This window comes from Amblyomma americanum, chromosome 10 (assembly GCF_052857255.1).
Source record: "Amblyomma americanum isolate KBUSLIRL-KWMA chromosome 10, ASM5285725v1, whole genome shotgun sequence".
Classification (NCBI taxonomy): Eukaryota; Metazoa; Arthropoda; class Arachnida; order Ixodida; family Ixodidae; genus Amblyomma; species Amblyomma americanum.
Genome location: NC_135506.1, coordinates 150,198,387 through 150,223,959, shown reverse-complemented (window position 1 = coordinate 150,223,959; position 25,573 = coordinate 150,198,387).

Genomic DNA, 25,573 nt, shown 5'->3' with positions numbered 1-25,573 from the left:
GAAATGATGTGGACACGACGCATGGCCGTGCAAATATGTGGGCATCCTTTTCAGTCTGTCAGGTAGTGGCTATTTTTCAAATGCATATTTATAGGCATCTTTTCTGACGTTCAGTATGGCAAGAATTGATGTGGATACGACGCATGGCAGAGCACCTATGTGGGCATCCTTTTGTGCCTGTCAGGTAGTGGCTATTCTTCAAATGCATATTTACAGGCATCTTTTCTGTCGTTTAGTATGGCAAGAAATCATGTGGATACGACGCATGGCAGAGCACTTATGTGGGCATCCTTTTGTGCCTGTCAGGTACTGGCTATTCTTCAAATGTATTTTTATAGGCATCTTTTCTGACGTTCAGTATGGCAAGAAGTGATGTGGATACGACGCATGGCAGAGCACTTATGTGGGCATCCTTTTGTGCCTGTCAGGTATTGGCTATTCTTCAAATGCATATTTATAGGCATCTTTTTTGTCGTTCAGTATGGCAAGAAATTATGTGGATACGACGCATGGCAGAGCACTTATGTGGGCCTCCTTTTGTGCCTGTCAGGTACTGGCTATTCTTCAAATGTATTTTTATAGGCATCTTTTCTGACGTTCAGTATGGCAAGAAATGATGTGGATACGACGCATGGCAGAGCACATATTTAGGCATCTTTTTGTGCCTGACAGGTAATGGCTATTCTTCAAATGCATTTTTATAGGCATCTTTTCTGACGTTCAGTATGGCAAGAAATGATGTGGATACGACGCATGGCAGAGCACTTATGTGGGCATTTTTTGTGCCTGTCAGCTACTGGCTATTCTTCAAATGCATTTTTATAGGCATCGTTTATGACGTTAAGTATGGCAAGAAATGATGTGGATACAATGCATGGCAGAGAAGTTATGTGGGCATCCTATTGTGGCTGTCAGGCACTCGCTATTCTTCAAATGCATTTTATAGGCATCTTTTCTGACGTTCAGTATGGCAAGAAATGATGTGGATACGACGCATGGCAGAGCACTTATGTGGGCATCCTTTTGTGCCTGTCAGGTACTGGCTATTCTTCAAATGCATTTATCGGCATCTTTTCTGACGTTCAGTATGGCAAGAAGTGATGGGGATACGACGCATGGCAGAGCACTTAGGTGGGCATTCTTTTGTGCCTGCCAGGTACTGGCTATTCTTCAAATACATTTTTATAGGCATCTTTTCTGACGTTCAGTTTGGCAAGAAATGATGTGGACACGACGCATGGCCGTGCAATTATGTGGGCATCCTTTTCTGTCTGTCAGGTCGTGGCTATTTTTCAAATGCATTTTTATAGGCATCTTTCATGACGTTCAGTATGGCAAGAAATGATGTGGATACGACGCATGGGAGAGCACTTATGTGGGCATCCTTTTGTGCCTGTCAGGTAGTGGCTATTCTTCAAATGCATATTTAGAGGAATCTTTTCTGTCGTTCACTATGGAAAGAAATGATGTGGATACCACGCATGGCAGAGCACTTATGTGGGCATCTTTTTTGACGTTCAGTATGGCAAGAAGTGATGTGGATACGACGCATCGCAGAGCACTTATGCGGGCATCCTTTTGTGCCTGCCAGGTACTGGCTATTTTTAAAATGCAGTTTTATAGGCATCTTTTCTGACGTTCAGTATGGCAAGAAATGATTTGGACACGACGCATGGCCGTGCACTTATGTGGGCATCCTTTTGTGCCTGTCATTTATTCGCTATTCTCCAAATGCCATTTTTAGGCATCTTTTCTGACATTCAGTATGGAAAGAAATGATGTGGATACGACGCATGGCAGAGCACTTATGTGGGCATTCTTTTGTGCCTTTCAGGTACTGGCTATTCTTCAAAAGCATTTTATAGGCATCTTTTCTGACGTTCATTATGGCAAGAAATGATGTGGATACGACTCATGGCAGAGCACTTATGTGTGCATCCTTTTCTGCCTGTCAGGTAGCGGCTATTCTTCAAATGCATTTTTGTAGCCATCTTTTCTGACGTTCAGTATGGCAAGAAATGATGTGGATACGATGTGTGGCAGAGAACTTATGGGGGCATCCTTTTGTGCCTGTCAGGTACTGGCTATTCTTCAAATGCATTTTTATAGGCATCTTTTCTGACGTTCAGTATGGAGAGATTTGATGTGGACACGATGCTTGGCCGTGCACTTATGTGGGCATCCTTTTGTGCCTGTCAGGTAATGGCTATTCTTCAAATGCATTTTTATAGGCATCTTTTCTGACGTTCAGTATGGCAAGAAATGATGTGGATACGACGCATGGCAGAGCACTTATGTGGGCATCCTTTTGTACCTGTCAGGTAATGGCTATTCTTCAAATGCATTTTTATAGGCATCTTTTCTGACGTTCAGTATGGCAAGAAATGATGTGGATACGACGCATGGCAGAGCACTTATGTGGGCATCCTTTTGTACCTGTCAGGTACTGGCTATTCTTGAAATGTATTTTTATAGGCATCTTTTCTGACGTTCAGTATGGCAAGAAATGATCTGGATACGACGCATGGCAGAGCACTTATGTGGGCATCCTTTTTTGCCTGTCAGGTAATGGCTATTCTTCAAATGCATTTTATAGGCATCTTTTCTGACGTTCAGTATGGCAAGAAATGATGTGGATACGACGCGTGGCAGAGCACTTATGTGGGCATTTTTTGTGCCTGTCAGGTACTGGCTATTCTTCAAATGCATTTTTATAGGCATCGTTTATGACGTTCAGTATGGCAAGAAATGATGTGGATAAGATGCATGGCAGAGAAGTTATGTGGGCATCCTATTGTGGCTGTCAGGCACTGGTTATTCTTCAAATGCATTTTATAGGCATCTTTTCTGACGTCCAGTATTGCAAGAATTGATGGGGATACGACGCATGGCAGAGCACTTATGTGGGCATCCTTTTGGGCCTGTCAGGTAATGGCTATTCTTCAAATGCATTTTATAGGCATCTTTTCTGACGTTCAGTATGGGAAGAAATGATGTGGATACGACTTATGCCAGAGCACTTATATGGGCATCCTTTTGTGCCTGTCAGGTAGTGGATATTCTTCAAATGCATTTTTGCAGGCATCATTTCTGACGTTCAGTATGGCAAGAAATGATGTGGATACGACCTTTTTTGCCTGGCAGGTACTGGCTATTCTTCAAATGCATTTTTATAGGCATCATTTATGACGTTTAGTATGGCAAGAATTGATGTGAATACGATGCATGGCAGAGCACTTATTTGGACATCCTTTTGTGCCTGTCAGGTACTGGCTATTCTTCAAATGCATTTTTATATGCATCTTTTATGACGTTCAGTATGGCAAAAAATGATGTGGATACGACGCATGGAAGAGCACACATTTAGGCATCTTTTTGTGCCTGACAGGTACTGGCAATTCTTCAATTGCATTCTTAAAGGCAACTTTTATGATGTTCAGTATGGCAAGAAATGATGTGGATACGATGCGTGGCCGAGAACTTATGCGGGCATCCTTTTGTGCCTGTCAGGAACTGGCTTTTCTTCAAATGGATTATTATAGGCATTTTTTCAGACGTTCAGTGTGGCAAGAAATGATGTGGATACGACGCATGGCACAGCACTTATGTGGGCATCCTTTTGTGCCTGTCAGGTAGTGGCTATTCTTCATATGCATTTTTACACGCATCTTTTCTGACGTTCAGTATGGCAAGAAATGATGTGGATACGACGCATGGCAGAGCACTTATGCGGGCATCCTTTTGTGCCTGTCAGGTAGTGGCTATTCTTCAAATGCATATTTATAGGCATCTTTTCTGATGTTTAGTATGGCAAGAAATGATGTGGATACGACGCATGGCAGAGCACTTAAGTGGGCATCTTTTTGTGCCTCTCAGGTAGTGCCTATTCTTCAAATGCATTCTTATAGGCATCTTTTCTGATGTTCAGAATGGCAAGAAATGATGTGGATACGACGCATGGCAGAGCACTTATGTGGGCGTCCTTTTGGGCCTGTCAGGTACTCGCTATTTTTCAATTGCATTTTTATAGGCATGTTTTCTGATTTTCAGTATGGCAAGAAATGATGTGGATACGATGCATCGCAGAGCACTTATGTCGGCATCCTTTTGTGCCTGTCACGTAATGGCTATTCTTCAAATGCACTTTTATAGGCACCTTTTCTGACGTTCAGTATGGCAAGAAATTATGTGGATACGACGCATGGCAGAGCTCTTATGTGTGCATCCTTTTCTGCCTGTCAGGTAGCGGCTATTCTTCAAATGCATTTTTGTAGCCATCTTTTCTGACGTTCAATATTGCAAGAAATGATGTGGAAACGACGCATTGCAGAGCACATATGTGGGCATCTTTTTGTGCCTGCCAGGTACTGTCTATTCTTTAAATGCATTTTTAGAGGCATCTTTCATGACGTTCAGTATGGCAAGAAATGATGTGGATACGATGTGTGGCAGAGACCTTATGGGGGCATCCTTTTGTGCCTGTCAGGTACTGGCTATTCTTCAAATGCATTTGTATAGGCATCTTTTCTGACGTCCAGTATGGAGAGATTTGATGTGGACACGACGCTTAGCCGTGCACTTATGTGGGCATTCTTTTGTGCCTGTCAGGTAATGGCTATTCTTCAAATGCATTTTTATAGGCATCTTTTCTTACGTTCAGTATGGCAAGAAATGATGTGGATACGACGCATGGCAGAGCACTTATGTGGGCATCCTTTTGTACCTGTCAGGTACTGGATATTCTTGAAATGTATTTTTATAGGCATCTTTTCTGACGTTCAGTATGGCAAGAAATGATGTGGATACGACGCATGGCAGAGCACTTATGTGGGCATCTTTTTGTGCCTGTCAGGTACTGGCTATTCTTCAAATGCATTTTTATAGGCATCTTTTATGACGTTCAGTATGTCAAGAAATGATGTGAATACAATGCATGGCAGAGAACTTATGTGGGCATCCTTTTGTGCCTGTCAGGTACAGGCTATTCTTCAAATGCATTTTTATAGGCATCTTTTCTGACGTTCAGTATGGCAAGAAATGATGTGGATACGACGCCCGGCAGAGCACTTATGTGGGCATCCTTTTGTGCCTGTCAGGTAGTGGCTATTCTTCAAATACATTTATAGGCATCTTTTCTGACGTTCAGTTTGGCAAGAAATGATGTGGACACGACGCTTAGCCGTGCACTTATGTGGGCATCCTTTTGTGCCTGTCAGGTAATGGCTATTCTTCAAATGCATTTTTGTAGCACTCTTTTCTGACGTTCAGTATGGCAAGAAATGATGTGGATACGACGCATGGCAGAGCACTTATGTGGGCATCCTTTTGTGCCTGTCAGGTAATGGCTATTCTTCAAATGCATTTTTATAGGCATCTTTTCTGACGTTAAGTATGGCAAGAAATGATGTGGATACGACGCATGGCAGAGCACTTATGTGGGCATTTTTTGTGCCTGTCAGCTACTGGCTATTCTTCAAATGCATTTTTATAGGCATCGTTTATGACGTTAAGTATGGCAAGAAATGATGTGGATACAATGCATGGCAGAGAAGTTATGTGGGCATCCTATTGTGGCTGTCAGGCACTGGCTATTTTTCAAATGCATTTTTATAGGCATCTTTTCTGACGTTCAGTATGGCAAGAAGTGATGGGGATACGACGCATGGCAGAGCACTTATGTGGGCATCCTTTTGTGCCTTTCAGGTACTGGCTATTTTTCAAAAGCATTTTATAGGCATCTTTTTTGACGTTCATTATGGCAAGAAATGATGTGGATACGACTCATGGCAGAGCACTTATGTGTGCATCCTTTTCTGCCTGTCAGGTAGCGGCTATTCTTCAAATGCATTTTGGTAGCCATCTTTTCTGACGTTCAATATTGCAAGAAATGATGTGGAAACGACGCATTGCAGAGCACATATGTGGGCATCTTTTTGTGCCTGCCAGGTACTGTCTATTCTTTAAATGCATTTTTAGAGGCATCCTTCATGACGTTCAGTATGGCAAGAAATGATGTGGATACGATGTGTGGCAGAGAACTTATGGGGGCATCCTTTTGTGCCTGTCAGGTAGTGGCTATTCTTCAAATACATTTATAGGCATCTTATCTGACGTTCAGTTTGGCAAGAAATGATGTGGACACGACGCTTAGCCGTGCACTTATGTGGGCATCCTTTTGTGCCTGAGAGGTAATGGCTATTCTTCAAATGCATTTATAGGCATCTTTTCTGACGTTCAGTATGGCAAGAAGTGATGGGGATACGACGCATGGCAGAGCACTTAGGTGGGCATTCTTTTGTGCCTGCCGGGTACTGGCTATTCTTCAAATGCAGTTTTATAGGCATCTTTTCTGACGTTCAGAATGGCAAGAAATGATGTGGATACGACGCATGGCCGTGCACTTAAGTGGGCATCCTTTTGTGCCTGTCAGGTAATGGCTATTCTTCAAATGCATTTTATAGGCATCTTTTCTGACGTTCAGTATGGGAAGAAATGATGTGGATACGACTTATGCCAGAGCACTTATATGGGCATCCTTTTGTGCCTGTCAGGTAGTGGATATTCTTCAAATGCATTTTTGCAGGCGTCATTTCTGACGTTCAGTATGGCAAGAAATGATGTGGATACGACCTTTTTTGCCTGGCAGGTACTGGCTATTCTTCAAATGCATTTTTATAGGCATCATTTATGACGTTTAGTATGGCAAGAATTGATGTGAATACGATGCATGGCAGAGCACTTATTTGGACATCCTTTTGTGCCTGTCAGGTACTGGCTATTCTTCAAATGCATTTTTATATGCATCTTTTATGACGTTCAGTATGGCAAGAAATGATGTGGATACGACGCATGGCAGAGCACATATTTAGGCATCTTTTTGTGCCTGACAGGTACTGGCAATTCTTCAATTGCATTCTTAAAGGCAACTTTTATGATGTTCAGTATGGCAAGAAATGATGTGGATACGATGCGTGGCCGAGAACTTATGTGGGCATCCTTTTGTGCCTGTCAGGAACTGGCTTTTCTTCAAATCGATTATTATAGGCATTTTTTCAGACGTTCAGTATGGCAAGAAATGATGTGGATACGACGCATGGCACAGCACTTATGTGGGCATCCTTTTGTGGCTGTCAGGAAGTGGCTATTCTTCATATGCATTTTTACACGCATCTTTTATCACGTTCAGTATGGCAAGAAATGATGTGGATACGACGCATGGCAGAGCACTTATGTGGGCATCCTTTTGTGCCTGTCAGGTAGTGGCTATTCTTCAAATGCATATTTATAGGCATCTTTTCTGACGTTTAGTATGGCAAGAAATGATGTGGATACGACGCATGGCAGAGCACTTAAGTGGGCATCTTTTTGTGCCTCTCAGGTAGTGCCTATTCTTCAAATGCATTCTTATCGGCATCTTTTCTGACGTTCAGAATGGCAAGAAATGATGTGGATACGACGCATGGCAGAGAACTTATGGGGGCATCCTTTTGTGCCTGTCAGGTACTGGCTATTCTTCAAATGCATTTTTATAGGCATCTTTTCTTACGTTCAGTATGGAGAGATTTGATGTGGACACGACGCTTAGCCGTGCACTTATGTGGGCATCCTTTTGTGCCTGTCAGGTAATGGCTATTCTTCAAATGCATATTTATAGGTATCTTTTCTGACGTTCAGTCTGGCAAGAAATGATGTGGATACGACGCATGGCAGAGCACTTATGTGGGCATCCTTTTGTGCCTGTCAGGTACTGGCTATTCTTCAAATGCATTTTTATAGGCATCTTTTATGACGTTCAGTATGGCAAGAAATGATGTAAATACGATGCATGGCAGAGAACTTATGTGGGCATCCTTTTGTGCCTGTCAGGTACTGGCTATTCTTCAAATGCATTTTTATAGGCATCTTTTCTGACGTTCAGTATGGCAAGAAATGATGTGGATACGACGCACGGCAGAGCACTTATGTGGGCATCCTTTTGTGCCTCTCAGGTAGTGGCTATTCTTCAAATGCTTTTTTGTAGCCATCTTTTCTGACGTTCAGTATGGCAAGAAATGATGTGGATACGACGCATGGCAGAGCACTTATGTGGGCATTCTTTTGTGCCTGTCAGGTAGTGGCTTTTCTTCAAATGCATATTTATAGGCATCTTTTCTGACGTTCAGTTTGTTAAGAAATGATGTGGACACGACGCATGGCCGTGCAATTATGTGGGCATCCTTTTCTGTCTGTCAGGTAGTGGCTATTTTTCAAATGCATATTTATAGGCATCTTTTCTGACGTTCAGTATGGCAAGAAGTGATGTGGATACGACGCATGGCAGAGCACCTATGTGGGCATCCTTTTGTGCCTGTCAGGTAGTGGCTATTCTTCAAATGCATATTTACAGGCATCTTTTCTGTCGTTCAGTATGGCAAGAAATCATGTGGATACGACGCATGGCAGAGCACTTATGTGGGCATCCTTTTGTGCCTGTCAGGTACTGGCTATTCTTCAAATGTATTTTTATAGGCATCTTTTCTGACGTTCAGTATGGCAAGAAGTGATGTGGATACGACGCATGGCAGAGCACTTATGTGGGCATCCTTTTGCGCCTGTCAGGTATTGGCTATTCTTCAAATGCATATTTATAGGCATCTTTTCTGTCGTTCAGTATGGCAAGAAATGATGTGGATACGACGCATGGCAGAGCACTTATGTGGGCATCCTTTTGTGCCTGTCAGGTAAAGGCTATTCTTCAAATGCATTTTTATAGGCATCTTTTCTGACGTTCAATATGGCAAGAAATGATGTGGATACGACGCATGGCAGAGCACTCATGTGGGCATCCTTTTGTGCCTGTCAGGTACTGGCTATTCCTCAAATGCATTTATAGGCATCTTTTCTGACGTTCAGTATGGCAAGAAGTGATGGGGATACGACGCATGGCAGAGCACTTAGGTGGGCATTCTTTTGTGAATGCCAGGTACTGGCTATTCTTCAAATACATTTTTATAGGCATCTTTTCTGACGTTCAGTTTGGCAAGAAATGATGTGGACACGACGCATGGCCGTGCAATTATGTGGGCATCCTTTTCTGTCTGTCAGGTCGTGGCTATTTTTCAAATGCATTTTTATAGGCATCTTTCATGACGTTCAGTATGGCAAGAAATGATGTGGATACGACGCATGGGAGAGCACTTATGTGGGCATCCTTTTGTGCCTGTCAGGTAGTGGCTATTCTTCAAATGCATATTTATAGGCATCTTTTCTGTCGTTCAGTATGGAAAGAAATGATGTGGATACGACGCATGGCAGAGCACTTATGTGGGCATCCTTTCGTGCCTGTCAGGTACTGGCTATTTTTCAAATGTATTTGTATAGGCATCTTTTTTGACGTTCAGTATGGCAAGAAGTTATGTGGATACGACGCATGGCAGAGCACTTATGCGGGCATCCTTTTGTGCCTGCCAGGTACTGGCTATTTTTAAAATGCAGTTTTATAGGCATCTTTTCTGACGTTCAGTATGGCAAGAAATGATTTGGACACGACGCATGGCCGTGCACTTATGTGGGCATCCTTTTGTGCCTGTCATTTATTCGCTATTCTCCAAATGCCATTTTTTAGGCATCTTTTCTGACATTCAGTATGGAAAGAAATTATGTGGATACGACGCATGGCAGAGCACTTATGTGGCCATTCTTTTGTGCCTTTCAGGTACTGGCTATTCTTCAAAAGCATTTTATAGGCATCTTTTCTGACGTTCATTATGGCAAGAAATGATGTGGATACGACTCATGGCAGAGCACTTATGTGTGCATCCTTTTCTGCCTGTCAGGTAGCGGCTATTCTTCAAATGCATTTTTGTAGCCATCTTTTCTGACGTTCAATATTGCAAGAAATGATGTGGAAACGACGCATGGCAGAGCACATATATGGGCATCTTTTTGTGCCTGCCAGGTACTGTCTATTCTTTAAATGCATTTTTAGAGGCATCTTTCATGACGTTCAGTATGGCAAGAAATGATGTGGATACGATGTGTGGCAGAGAACTTATGGGGGCATCCTTTTGTGCCTGTCAGGTACTGGCTATTCTTCAAATGCATTTTTATAGGCATCTTTTCTGACGTTCAGTATGGAGAGATTTGATGTGGACACGACGCTTGGCCGTGCACTTATGTGGGCATCCTTTTGTGCCTGTCAGGTAATGGCTATTCTTCAAATGCATTTTTATAGGCATCTTTTCTGACGTTCAGTATGGCAAGAAATGATGTGGATACGACGCATGGCAGAGCACTTATGTGGGCATCCTTTTGTACCTGTCAGGTACTGGCTATTCTTGAAATGTATTTTTATAGGCATCTTTTCTGACGTTCAGTATGGCAAGAAATGATGTGGATACGACGCATGGCAGAGCACTTATGTGGGCATCTTTTTGTGCCTGTCAGGTACTGGCTATTCTTCAAATGCACTTTTTATAGGCATCTTTTCTGACGTTCAGTATGGCAAGAAATGATGTGGATACGACGCACGGCAGAGCACTTATGTGGGCATCCTTTTGTGCCTGTCAGGTACTGTCTATTCTTCAAATGCATTTTTATAGGCATCTTTTCTGACGTTCAGTATGGCAAGAAATGATGTGGATACGACGCACGGCAGAGCACTTATGTGGGCATCCTTTTGTGCCTGTCAGGTAGTGGCTATTCTTCAAATACATTTATAGGCATCTTATCTGACGTTCAGTTTGGCAAGAAATGATGTGGACACGACGCTTAGCCGTGCACTTATGTGGGCATCCTTTTGTGCCTGAGAGGTAATGGCTATTCTTCAAATGCATTTTTGTAGCCATCTTTTCTGACGTTCAGTATGGCAAGAAATGATGTGGACACGACGCTTAGCCGTGCACTTATGTGGGCATCCTTTTGTGCCTGTCAGGTAATGGCTATTCTTCAAATGCATTTTTGTAGCACTCTTTTCTGACGTTCAGTATGGCAAGAAATGATGTGGATACGACGCATGGCAGAGCACTTATGTGGGCATCCTTTTGTGCCTGTCAGGTAATGGCTATTCTTCAAATGCATTTTTATAGGCATCTTTTCTGACGTTCAGTATGGCAAGAAATGATGTGGATACGACGCATGGCAGAGCACTTATGTGGGCATTTTTTGTGCCTGTCAGCTACTGGCTATTCTTCAAATGCATTTTTATAGGCATCGTTTATGACGTTAAGTATGGCAAGAAATGATGTGGATACAATGCATGGCAGAGAAGTTATGTGGGCATCCTATTGTGGCTGTCAGGCACTCGCTATTCTTCAAATGCATTTTATAGGCATCTTTTCTGACGTTCAGTATGGCAAGAAATGATGTGGATACGACGCATGGCAGAGCACTTATGTGGGCATCCTTTTGTGCCTGTCAGGTAAAGGCTATTCTTCAAATGCATTTTTATAGGCATCTTTTCTCACGTTCAATATGGCAAGAAATGATGTGGATACGACGCATGGCAGAGCACTTATGTGGGCATCCTTTTGTGCCTGTTAGGTACTGGCTATTCTTCAAATGCATTTATAGGCATCTTTTCTGACGTTCAGTATGGCAAGAAGTGATGGGGATACGACGCATGGCAGAGCACTTAGGTGGGCATTCTTTTGTGCCTGCCAGGTACTGGCTATTCTTCAAATACATTTTTATAGGCATCTTTTCTGACGTTCAGTTTGGCAAGAAATGATGTGGATACGACGCATGGCAGAGCACATATTTAGGCATCTTTTTGTGCCTGACAGGTACTGGCAATTCTTCAATTGCATTCTTAAAGGCAACTTTTATGATGTTCAGTATGGCAAGAAATGATGTGGATACGATGCGTGGCCGAGAACTTATGTGGGCATCCTTTTGTGCCTGTCAGGAACTGGCTTTTCTTCAAATCGATTATTATAGGCATTTTTTCAGACGTTCAGTATGGCAAGAAATGATGTGGATACGACGCATGGCACAGCACTTATGTGGGCATCCTTTTGTGGCTGTCAGGAAGTGGCTATTCTTCATATGCATTTTTACACGCATCTTTTATCACGTTCAGTATGGCAAGAAATGATGTGGATACGACGCATGGCAGAGCACTTATGTGGGCATCCTTTTGTGCCTGTCAGGTAGTGGCTATTCTTCAAATGCATATTTATAGGCATCTTTTCTGACGTTTAGTATGGCAAGAAATGATGTGGATACGACGCATGGCAGAGCACTTAAGTGGGCATCTTTTTGTGCCTCTCAGGTAGTGCCTATTCTTCAAATGCATTCTTATCGGCATCTTTTCTGACGTTCAGAATGGCAAGAAATGATGTGGATACGACGCATGGCAGAGAACTTATGGGGGCATCCTTTTGTGCCTGTCAGGTACTGGCTATTCTTCAAATGCATTTTTATAGGCATCTTTTCTTACGTTCAGTATGGAGAGATTTGATGTGGACACGACGCTTAGCCGTGCACTTATGTGGGCATCCTTTTGTGCCTGTCAGGTAATGGCTATTCTTCAAATGCATATTTATAGGCATCTTTTCTGACGTTCAGTCTGGCAAGAAATGATGTAAATACGATGCATGGCAGAGAACTTATGTGGGCATCCTTTTGTGCCTGTCAGGTACTGGCTATTCTTCAAATGCATTTTTATAGGCATCTTTTCTGACGTTCAGTATGGCAAGAAATGATGTGGATACGACGCACGGCAGAGCACTTATGTGGGCATCCTTTTGTGCCTCTCAGGTAGTGGCTATTCTTCAAATGCTTTTTTGTAGCCATCTTTTCTGACGTTCAGTATGGCAAGAAATGATGTGGATACGACGCATGGCAGAGCACTTATGTGGGCATTCTTTTGTGCCTGTCAGGTAGTGGCTTTTCTTCAAATGCATATTTATAGGCATCTTTTCTGACGTTCAGTTTGTTAAGAAATGATGTGGACACGACGCATGGCCGTGCAATTATGTGGGCATCCTTTTCTGTCTGTCAGGTAGTGGCTATTTTTCAAATGCATATTTATAGGCATCTTTTCTGACGTTCAGTATGGCAAGAAGTGATGTGGATACGACGCATGGCAGAGCACCTATGTGGGCATCCTTTTGTGCCTGTCAGGTAGTGGCTATTCTTCAAATGCATATTTACAGGCATCTTTTCTGTCGTTCAGTATGGCAAGAAATCATGTGGATACGACGCATGGCAGAGCACTTATGTGGGCATCCTTTTGTGCCTGTCAGGTACTGGCTATTCTTCAAATGTATTTTTATAGGCATCTTTTCTGACGTTCAGTATGGCAAGAAGTGATGTGGATACGACGCATGGCAGAGCACTTATGTGGGCATCCTTTTGCGCCTGTCAGGTATTGGCTATTCTTCAAATGCATATTTATAGGCATCTTTTCTGTCGTTCAGTATGGCAAGAAATGATGTGGATACGACGCATGGCAGAGCACATATGTGGGCATTTTTTGTGCCTGTCAGCTACTGGCTATTCTTCAAATGCATTTTATAGGCATCGTTTATGACGTTAAGTATGGCAAGAAATGATGTGGATACAATGCATGGCAGAGAAGTTATGTGGGCATCCTATTGTGGCTGTCAGGCACTCGCTATTCTTCAAATGCATTTTATAGGCATCTTTTCTGACGTTCAGTATGGCAAGAAATGATGTGGATACGACGCATGGCAGAGCACTTATGTGGGCATCCTTTTGTGCCTGTCAGGTAAAGGCTATTCTTCAAATGCATTTTTATAGGCATCTTTTCTGACGTTCAATATGGCAAGAAATGATGTGGATACGACGCATGGCAGAGCACTCATGTGGGCATCCTTTTGTGCCTGTCAGGTACTGGCTATTCCTCCAATGCATTTATAGGCATCTTTTCTGACGTTCAGTATGGCAAGAAGTGATGGGGATACGACGCATGGCAGAGCACTTAGGTGGGCATTCTTTTGTGAATGCCAGGTACTGGCTATTCTTCAAATACATTTTTATAGGCATCTTTTCTGACGTTCAGTTTGGCAAGAAATGATGTGGACACGACGCATGGCCGTGCAATTATGTGGGCATCCTTTTCTGTCTGTCAGGTCGTGGCTATTTTTCAAATGCATTTTTATAGGCATCTTTCATGACGTTCAGTATGGCAAGAAATGATGTGGATACGACGCATGGGAGAGCACTTATGTGGGCATCCTTTTGTGCCTGTCAGGTAGTGGCTATTCTTCAAATGCATATTTATAGGCATCTTTTCTGTCGTTCAGTATGGAAAGAAATGATGTGGATACGACGCATGGCAGAGCACTTATGTGGGCATCCTTTCGTGCCTGTCAGGTACTGGCTATTTTTCAAATGTATTTGTATAGGCATCTTTTTTGACGTTCAGTATGGCAAGAAGTGATGTGGATACGACGCATGGCAGAGCACTTATGCGGGCATCCTTTTGTGCCTGCCAGGTACTGGCTATTTTTAAAATGCAGTTTTATAGGCATCTTTTCTGACGTTCAGTATGGCAAGAAATGATTTGGACACGACGCATGGCCGTGCACTTATGTGGGCATCCTTTTGTGCCTGTCATTTATTCGCTATTCTCCAAATGCCATTTTTTAGGCATCTTTTCTGACATTCAGTATGGAAAGAAATTATGTGGATACGACGCATGGCAGAGCACTTATGTGGCCATTCTTTTGTGCCTTTCAGGTACTGGCTATTCTTCAAAAGCATTTTATAGGCATCTTTTCTGACGTTCATTATGGCAAGAAATGATGTGGATACGACTCATGGCAGAGCACTTATGTGTGCATCCTTTTCTGCCTGTCAGGTAGCGGCTATTCTTCAAATGCATTTTTGTAGCCATCTTTTCTGACGTTCAATATTGCAAGAAATGATGTGGAAACGACGCATGGCAGAGCACATATATGGGCATCTTTTTGTGCCTGCCAGGTACTGTCTATTCTTTAAATGCATTTTTAGAGGCATCTTTCATGACGTTCAGTATGGCAAGAAATGATGTGGATACGATGTGTGGCAGAGAACTTATGGGGGCATCCTTTTGTGCCTGTCAGGTACTGGCTATTCTTCAAATGCATTTTTATAGGCATCTTTTCTGACGTTCAGTATGGAGAGATTTGATGTGGACACGACGCTTGGCCGTGCACTTATGTGGGCATCCTTTTGTGCCTGTCAGGTAATGGCTATTCTTCAAATGCAATTTATAGGCATCTTTTCTGACGTTCAGTATGGCAAGAAATGATGTGGATACGACGCATGGCAGAGCACTTATGTGGGCATCCTTTTGTACCTGTCAGGTACTGGCTATTCTTGAAATGTATTTTTATAGGCATCTTTTCTGACGTTCAGTATGGCAAGAAATGATGTGGATACGACGCATGGCAGAGCACTTATGTGGGCATCTTTTTGTGCCTGTCAGGTACTGGCTATTCTTCAAATGCACTTTTTATAGGCATCTTTTCTGACGTTCAGTATGGCAAGAAATGATGTGGATACGACGCACGGCAGAGCACTTATGTGGGCATCCTTTTGTGCCTGTCAGGTACTGTCTATTCTTCAAATGCATTTTTATAGGCATCTTTTCTGAGGTTCAGTATGGCAAGAAATGATGTGGATACGACGCACGGCAGAGCACTTATGTGGGCATCCTTTTGTGCCTGTCAGGTAGTGGCTATTCTTCAAATACATTTAGAGGCATCTTATCTGACGTTCAGTTTGGCAAGAAATGATGTGGACACGACGCTTAGCCGTGCACTTATGTGGGCATCCTTTTGTGCCTGAGAGGTAATGGCTATTCTTCAAATGCATTTTTGTAGCCATCTTTTCTGACGTTCAGTATGGCAAGAAATGATGTGGACACGACGCTTAGCCGTGCACTTATGTGGGCATCCTTTTGTGCCTGTCAGGTAATGGCTATTCTTCAAATGCATTTTTGTAGCACTCTTTTCTGACGTTCAGTATGGCAAGAAATGATGTGGATACGACGCATGGCAGAGCACTTATGTGGGCATCCTTTTGTGCCTGTCAGGTAATGGCTATTCTTCAAATGCGTTTTTATAGGCATCTTTTCTGACGTTCAGTATGGCAAGAAATGATGTGGATACGACGCATGGCAGAGCACTTATGTGGGCATTTTTTGTGCCTGTCAGCTACTGGCTATTCTTCAAATGCATTTTTATAGGCATCGTTTATGACGTTAAGTATGGCAAGAAATGATGTGGATACAATGCATGGCAGAGACGTTATGTGGGCATCCTATTGTGGCTGTCAGGCACTCGCTATTCTTCAAATGCATTTTATAGGCATCTTTTCTGACGTTCAGTATGGCAAGAAATGATGTGGATACGACGCATGGCAGAGCACTTATGTGGGCATCCTTTTGTGCCTGTCAGGTAAAGGCTATTCTTCAAATGCATTTTTATAGGCATCTTTTCTCACGTTCAATATGGCAAGAAATGATGTGGATACGACGCATGGCAGAGCACTTATGTGGGCATCCTTTTGTGCCTGTTAGGTACTGGCTATTCTTCAAATGCATTTATAGGCATCTTTTCTGACGTTCAGTATGGCAAGAAGTGATGGGGATACGACGCATGGCAGAGCACTTAGGTGGGCATTCTTTTGTGCCTGCCAGGTACTGGCTATTCTTCAAATACATTTTTATAGGCATCTTTTCTGACGTTCAGTTTGGCAAGAAATGATGTGGACACGACGCATGGCCGTGCAATTATGTGGGCATCCTTTTCTGTCTGTCAGGTCGTGGCTATTTTTCAAATGCATTTTTATAGGCATCTTTCATGACGTTCAGTATGGCAAGAAATGATGTGGATACGACGCATGGGAGAGCACTTATGTGGGCATCCTTTTGTGCCTGTCAGGTAGTGGCTATTCTTCAAATGCATATTTAGAGGCATCTTTTCTGTCGTTTACTATGGAAAGAAATGATGTGGATACCACGCATGGCAGAGCACTTATGTGGGCATCCTTTCGTGCCTGTCAGGTACTGGCTATTTTTCAAATGTATTTGTATAGGCATCTTTTTTGACGTTCAGTATGGCAAGAAGTGATGTGGATACGACGCATGGCAGAGCACTTATGCGGGCATCCTTTTGTGCCTGCCAGGTACTGGCTATTTTTAAAATGCAGTTTTATAGGCATCTTTTCTGACGTTCAGTATGGCAAGAAATGATGTGGATACGACTCATGGCAGAGCACTTATGTGTGCATCCTTTTCTGCCTGTCAGGTAGCGGCTATTCTTCAAATGCATTTTTGTAGCCATCTTTTCTGACGTTCAATATTGCAAGAAATGATGTGGAAACGACGCATGGCAGAGCACATATATGGGCATCTTTTTGTGCCTGCCAGGTACTGTCTAATCTTTAAATGCATTTTTAGAGGCATCTTTCATGACGTTCAGTATGGCAAGAAATGATGTGGATACGATGTGTGGCAGAGAACTTATGGGGGCATCCTTTTGTGCCTGTCAGGTACTGGCTATTCTTCAAATGCATTTTTATAGGCATCTTTTCTGACGTTCAGTATGGAGAGATTTGATGTGGACACGACGCTTGGCCGTGCACTTATGTGGGCATCCTTTTGTGCCTGTCAGGTAATGGCTATTCTTCAAATGCATTTTTATAGGCATCTTTTCTGACGTTCAGTATGGCAAGAAATGATGTGGATACGACGCATGGCAGAGCACTTATGTGGGCATCCTTTTGTACCTGTCAGGTACTGGCTATTCTTGAAATGTATTTTTATAGGCATCTTTTCTGACGTTCAGTATGGCAAGAAATGATGTGGATACGACGCACGGCAGAGCACTTATGTGGGCATCCTTTTGTGCCTGTCAGGTAGTGGCTATTCTTCAAATACATTTATAGGCATCTTATCTGACGTTCAGTTTGGCAAGAAATGATGTGGACACGACGCTTAGCCGTGCACTTATGTGGGCATCCTTTTGTGCCTGAGAGGTAATGGCTATTCTTCAAATGCATTTTTGTAGCCATCTTTTCTGACGTTCAGTATGGCAAGAAATGATCTGGATACGACGCATGGCAGAGCACTTATGTGGGCATCCTTTTTTGCCTGTCAGGTAATGGCTATTCTTCAAATGCATTTTATAGGCATCTTTTCTGACGTTCAGTATGGCAAGAAATGATGTGGATACGACGCGTGGCAGAGCACTTATGTGGGCATTTTTTGTGCCTGTCAGGTACTGGCTATTCTTCAAATGCATTTTTATAGGCATCGTTTATGACGTTCAGTATGGCAAGAAATGATGTGGATAAGATGCATGGCAGAGAAGTTATGTGGGCATCCTATTGTGGCTGTCAGGCACTGGTTATTCTTCAAATGCATTTTATAGGCATCTTTTCTGACGTCCAGTATTGCAAGAATTGATGTGGATACGACGCATGGCAGAGCACTTATGTGGGCATCCTTTTGTGCCTGTCAGGTAATGGCTATTCTTCAAATGCATTTTATAGGCATCTTTTCTGACGTTCAGTATGGGAAGAAATGATGTGGATACGACTTATGCCAGAGCACTTATATGGGCATCCTTTTGTGCCTGTCAGGTAGTGGATATTCTTCAAATGCATTTTTGCAGGCATCATTTCTGACGTTCAGTATGGCAAGAAATGATGTGGATACGACCTTTTTTGCCTGGCAGGTACTGGCTATTCTTCAAATGCATTTTTATAGGCATCATTTATGACGTTTAGTATGGCAAGAATTGATGTGAATACGATGCATGGCAGAGCACTTATTTGGACATCCTTTTGTGCCTGTCAGGTACTGGCTATTCTTCAAATGCATTTTTATATGCATCTTTTATGACGTTCAGTATGGCAAAAAATGATGTGGATACGACGCATGGCAGAGCACACATTTAGGCATCTTTTTGTGCCTGACAGGTACTGGCAATTCTTCAATTGCATTCTTAAAGGCAACTTTTATGATGTTCAGTATGGCAAGAAATGATGTGGATACGACGCATGGCACAGCACTTATGTGGGCATCCTTTTCTGCCTGTCAGGTAGTGGCTGTTCTTCATATGCATTTTTACACGCATCTTTTCTGACGTTCAGTATGGCAAGAAATGATGTGGATACGACGCATGGCAGAGCACTTATGTGGGCATCCTTTTGTGCCTGTCAGGTAGTGGCTATTCTTCAAATGCATATTTATAGGCATCTTTTCTGATATTTAGTATGGCAAGAAATGATGTGGATACGACGCATGGCAGAGCACTTAAGTGGGCATCTTTTTGTGCCGCTCAGGTAGTGCCTATTCTTCAAATGCATTCTTATAGGCATCTTTTCTGATGTTCAGAATGGCAAGAAATGATGTGGATACGACGCATGGCAGAGCACTTATGTGGGCGTCCTTTTGTGCCTGTCAGGTACTCGCTATTTTTCAATTGCATTTTTATAGGCATCTTTTCTGATTTTCAGTATGGCAAGAAATGATGTGGATACGATGCATCGCAGAGCACTTATGTCGGCATCCTTTTGTGCCTGTCACGTAATGGCTATTCTTCAAATGCACTTTAATAGGCACCTTTTCTGACGTTCAGTATGGCAAGAAATTATGTGGATACGACGCATGGCAGAGCACTTAAGTGGGCATCCTTTTGTGCCTGTCAGGTACTGGCTATTCTTGAAATGTATTTTTATAGGCATCTTTTCTGACGTTCAGTATGGCAAGAAATTATGTGGATACGACGCATGGCAGAGCACTTATGTGGGCATCTTTTTGTGCCTGTCAGGTACTCGCCATTTTTCAATTGCATTTTTATAGGCATCTTTTCTGATTTTCAGTATGGCAAGAAATGATGTGGATACGATGCATCGCAGAGCACTTATGTCGGCATCCTTTTGTGCCTGTCACGTGATGGCTATTCTTCAAATGCACTTTTATAGGCACCTTTTCTTACGTTCAGTATGGCAAGAAATTATGTGGATACGACGCATGGCAGAGCACTTAAGTGGGCATCCTTTTGTGCCTGTCAGGTACTGGCTATTCTTGAAATGTATTTTTATAGGCATCTTTTCTGACGTTCAGTATGGCAAGAAATTATGTGGATACGACGCATGGCAGAGCACTTATGTGGGCATCTTTTTGTGCCTGTCAGGTACTGGCTATTCTTCAAATGCATTTTTAAAGGCATCTTTTATCACGTTCAGTATGGCAAGAAATGATGTGAATACGACACATGGCAGAGCACTTATGTGGGCATCCTTTTGTGCCTGTCAGGTAATGGCTATTCTTCAAATGCATATTTATAGGCATCTTTTCTGACGTTCAGTCTGGCAAGAAATGATGTAGATACGACGCATGGCAGAGCACTTATGTGGGCATCCTTTTGTGCCTGTCAGGTACTGGCTATTCTTGAAATGTATTTTTATAGGCATCTTTTCTGACGTTCAATATGGCAAGAAATGATGTGGATACGACGCTTGGCAGAGCACTTATGTGGGACTCTTTTTGTGCCTGTCAGGTACTGGCTATTCTTCAAATGCATTTTTATAGGCATCTTTTATGACGTTCAGTATGGCAAGAAATGATGTGAATACGATGCATGGCAGAGAACTTATGTGGGCATCCTTTTGTGCCTGTCAGGTACTGGCTATTCTTCAAATGCATTTTTATAGGAATCTTTTCTGACGTTCAGTATGGCAAGAAATGATGTGGATACGACGCACGGCAGAGCACTTATGTGGGCATCCTTTTGTGCCTCTCAGGTAGTGGCTATTCTTCAAATGCTTTTTTGTAGCCATCTTTTCTGAGTTCAGTATGGCAAGAAATGATGTGGATACGACGCATGGCAGAGCACTTATGTGGGCATCCTTTTGTGTCTGTCAGGTATGGCTATTCTTCAAATGCATTTTTATAGGCATCTTTTCTGACGTTCAGTATGGCAAGAAATGATGTGGATACGACGCTTGGCAGAGCACTTATGTCGGCATCCTTTTGTGCCTGTCAGGTACTGGCTATTCTTGAAATGTATTTTTATAGGCATCTTTTCTGACGTTCAATATGGCAAGAAATGATGTGGATACGACGCTTGGCAGAGCACTTATGTGGGACTCTTTTTGTGCCTGTCAGGTACTGGCTATTCTTCAAATGCATTTTTATAGGCATCTTTTATGACGTTCAGTATGGCAAGAAATGATGTGAATACGATGCATGGCAGAGAAATTATGTGGGCATCCTTTTGTGCCTGTCAGGTACTGGCTATTCTTCAAATGCATTTTTATAGGAATCTTTTCTGACGTTCAGTATGGCAAGAAATGATGTGGATACGACGCACGGCAGAGCACTTATGTGGGCATCCTTTTGTGCCTCTCAGGTAGTGGCTATTCTTCAAATGCTTTTTTGTAGCCATCTTTTCTGAGTTCAGTATGGCAAGAAATGATGTGGATACGACGCATGGCAGAGCACTTATGTGGGCATCCTTTTGTGTCTGTCAGGTATGGCTATTCTTCAAATGCATTTTTATAGGCATCTTTTCTGACGTTCAGTATGGCAAGAAATGATGTGGATACGACGCATGGCAGAGCACTTATGTGGGCATCCGTTTGTGCCTGTCAGGTACTGGCTCTTCTTGAAATGTATTTTTATAGGCATCTTTTCTGACGTTCAGTATGGCAAGAATTGATGTGGATACGACTCATGGCAAAGCACTTATGTGTGCATCCTTTTCTGCCTGTCAGGTAGCGGCTATTCTTCAAATGCATTTTTGTAGCCATCTTTTCTGACGTTCAGTATGTCAAGAAATGATGTGGATACGACGCATGGCAGAGCACTTATGTGGGCATCCTTTTGTGTCTGTCAGGTAATGGCTATTCTTCAAATGCATTTTTATAGGCATCTTTTCTGACGTTCAGTATGGCAAGAAATGATGTGAATACGATGCATGGCAGAGAACTTATGTGGGCATCCTTTTGTGCCTGTCAGGTACTGGCTATTCTTCAAATGCATTTTTATAGGAATCTTTTCTGACGTTCAGTATGGCAAGAAATGATGTGGATACGACGCACGGCAGAGCACTTATGTGGGCATCCTTTTGTGCCTCTCAGGTAGTGGCTATTCTTCAAATGCTTTTTTGTAGCCATCTTTTCTGAGTTCAGTATGGCAAGAAATGATGTGGATACGACGCATGGCAGAGCACTTATGTGGGCATCCTTTTGTGTCTGTCAGGTATGGCTATTCTTCAAATGCATTTTTATAGGCATCTTTTCTGACGTTCAGTATGGCAAGAAATGATGTGGATACGACGCTTGGCAGAGCACTTATGTCGGCATCCTTTTGTGCCTGTCAGGTACTGGCTATTCTTGAAATGTATTTTTATAGGCATCTTTTCTGACGTTCAATATGGCAAGAAATGATGTGGATACGACGCTTGGCAGAGCACTTATGTGGGACTCTTTTTGTGCCTGTCAGGTACTGGCTATTCTTCAAATGCATTTTTATAGGCATCTTTTATGACGTTCAGTATGGCAAGAAATGATGTGAATACGATGCATGGCAGAGAAATTATGTGGGCATCCTTTTGTGCCTGTCAGGTACTGGCTATTCTTCAAATGCATTTTTATAGGAATCTTTTCTGACGTTCAGTATGGCAAGAAATGATGTGGATACGACGCACGGCAGAGCACTTATGTGGGCATCCTTTTGTGCCTCTCAGAAAGTGGCTATTCTTCAAATGCTTTTTTGTAGCCATCTTTTCTGAGTTCAGTATGGCAAGAAATGATGTGGATACGACGCATGGCAGAGCACTTATGTGGGCATCCTTTTGTGTCTGTCAGGTATGGCTATTCTTCAAATGCATTTTTATAGGCATCTTTTCTGACGTTCAGTATGGCAAGAAATGATGTGGATACGACGCATGGCAGAGCACTTATGTGGGCATCCGTTTGTGCCTGTCAGGTACTGGCTCTTCTTGAAATGTATTTTTATAGGCATCTTTTCTGACGTTCAGTATGGCAAGAATTGATGTGGATACGACTCATGGCAAAGCACTTATGTGTGCATCCTTTTCTGCCTGTCAGGTAGCGGCTATTCTTCAAATGCATTTTTGTAGCCATCTTTTCTGACGTTCAGTATGTCAAGAAATGATGTGGATACGACGCATGGCAGAGCACTTATGTGGGCATCCTTTTGTGTCTGTCAGGTAATGGCTATTCTTCAAATGCATTTTTATAGGCATCTTTTCTGACGTTCAGTATGGCAAGAAATGATGTGGATACGACGCATGGCAGAGCACTTATGTGGGCATTCTTTTGTGCCTGTCAGGTAGTGGCTTTTCTTCAAATGCATATTTATAGGCATCTTTTCTGACGTTCAGTTTGTCAAGAAATGATGTGGACACGACGCATGGTCGTGCAATTATGTGGGCATCTTTTTCTGTCTGTCAGGTAGTGGTTATTTTTCAAGTGCATTTTTATATGCATCTTTTCTGAAGTTCAGTATGGCGAGAAGTGATGTGGATACGACGCATGGCAGAGCACCTATGTGGGCATCCTTTTGTGCCTGTCAGGTAGTGGCTATTCTTCAAATGCATATTTACAGGCATCTTTTCTGTCGTTCAGTATGGCAAGAAATCATGTGGATACGACGCATTGCAGAGCACTTATGTGGGCATCCTTTTGTGCCTGTCAGGTACTGTCTATTCTTCAAATGCATTTTTATAGGCATCTTTCATGACGTTCAGTATGGCAAGAAATGATGTGGATACGATGTGTGGCAGAGAACTTATGGGGGCATCCTTTTGTGCCTGTCAGGTACTGGCTATTCTTCAAATGCATTTTTATAGGCATCTTTTCTGACGTTCAGTATGGAGAGATTTGATGTGGGCACGACGCTTGGCCGTGCACTTATGTGGGCATCCTTTTGTGCCTGTCAGGTAATGGCTATTCTTCAAATGCATTTTTATAGGCATCTTTTCTGACGTTCAGTATGGCAAGAAATGATGTGGATACGACGCATGGCAGAGCACTTATGTGGGCATCCTTTTGTACCTGTCAGGTACTGGCTATTCTTGAAATGTATTTTTATAGGCATCTTTCTGACGTTCAGTATGGCAAGAAATGATGTGGATACGACGCATGGCAGAGCACTTATGTGGGCATCTTTTTGTGCCTGTCAGGTACTGGCTATTCTTCAAATGCATTTTTATAGGCATCTTTTATGACGTTCAGTATGTCAAGAAATGATGTGAATATGATGCATGGCAGAGAACTTATGTGGGCATCCTTTTGTGCCTGTCAGGTACTGTCTATTCTTCAAATGCATTTTTATAGGCATCTTTTCTGACGTTCAGTATGGCAAGAAATGATGTGGATACGACGCACGGCAGAGCACTTATGTGGGCATACTTTTGTGCCTGTCAGGTAGTGGCTATTCTTCAAATACATTTATAGGCATCTTATCTGACGTTCAGTTTGGCAAGAAATGATGTGGACACGACGCTTAGCCGTGCACTTATGTGGGCATCCTTTTGTGCCTGAGAGGTAATGGCTATTCTTCAAATGCATTTTTGTAGCCATCTTTTCTGACGTTCAGTATGGCAAGAATTGATGTGGATACGACGCATGGCAGAGCACTTATGTGGGCATCCTTTTGTCCTGTCAGGTAGTGGATATTCTTCAAATGCATTTTTGCAGGCATCATTTCTGACGTTCAGTATGGCAAGAAATGATGTGGATACGACCTTTTTTGCCTGGCAGGTACTGTCTATTCTTCAAATGCATTTTTATAGGCATCATTTATGACGTTTAGTATGGCAAGAATTGATGTGAATACGATGCATGGCAGAGCACTTATTTGGACATCCTTTTGTGCCTGTCAGGTACTGGCTATTCTTCAAATGCATTTTTATATGCATCTTTTATGACGTTCAGTATGGCAAGAAATGATGTGGATACGACGCATGGCAGAGCACATATTTAGGCATCTTTTTGTGCCTGACAGGTACTGGCAATTCTTCAATTGCATTCTTAAAGGCAACTTTTATGATGTTCAGTATGGCAAGAAATGATGTGGATACGATGCGTGGCCGAGAACTTATGTGGGCATCCTTTTGTGCCTGTCAGGAACTGGCTTTTCTTCAAATGGATTATTATAGGCATTTTTTCAGACGTTCAGTATGGCAAGAAATGATGTGGATACGACGCATGGCACAGCACTTATGTGGGCATCCTTTTGTGCCTGTCAGGTAGTGGCTATTCTTCATATGCATTTTTACACGCATCTTTTCTGACGTTCAGTATGGCAAGAAATGATGTGGATACGACGCATGGCAGAGCACTTATGTGGGCATCCTTTTGTGCCTGTCAGGTAGTGGCTATTCTTCAAATGCATATTTATAGGCATCTTTTCTGATGTTTAGTATGGCAAGAAATGATGTGGATACGACGCATGGCAGAGCACTTAAGTGGGCATCTTTTTGTGCCTCTCAGGTAGTGCCTATTCTTCAAATGCATTCTTATAGGCATCTTTTCTGATGTTCAGAATGGCAAGAAATGATGTGGATACGACGCATGGCAGAGCACTTATGTGGGCGTCCTT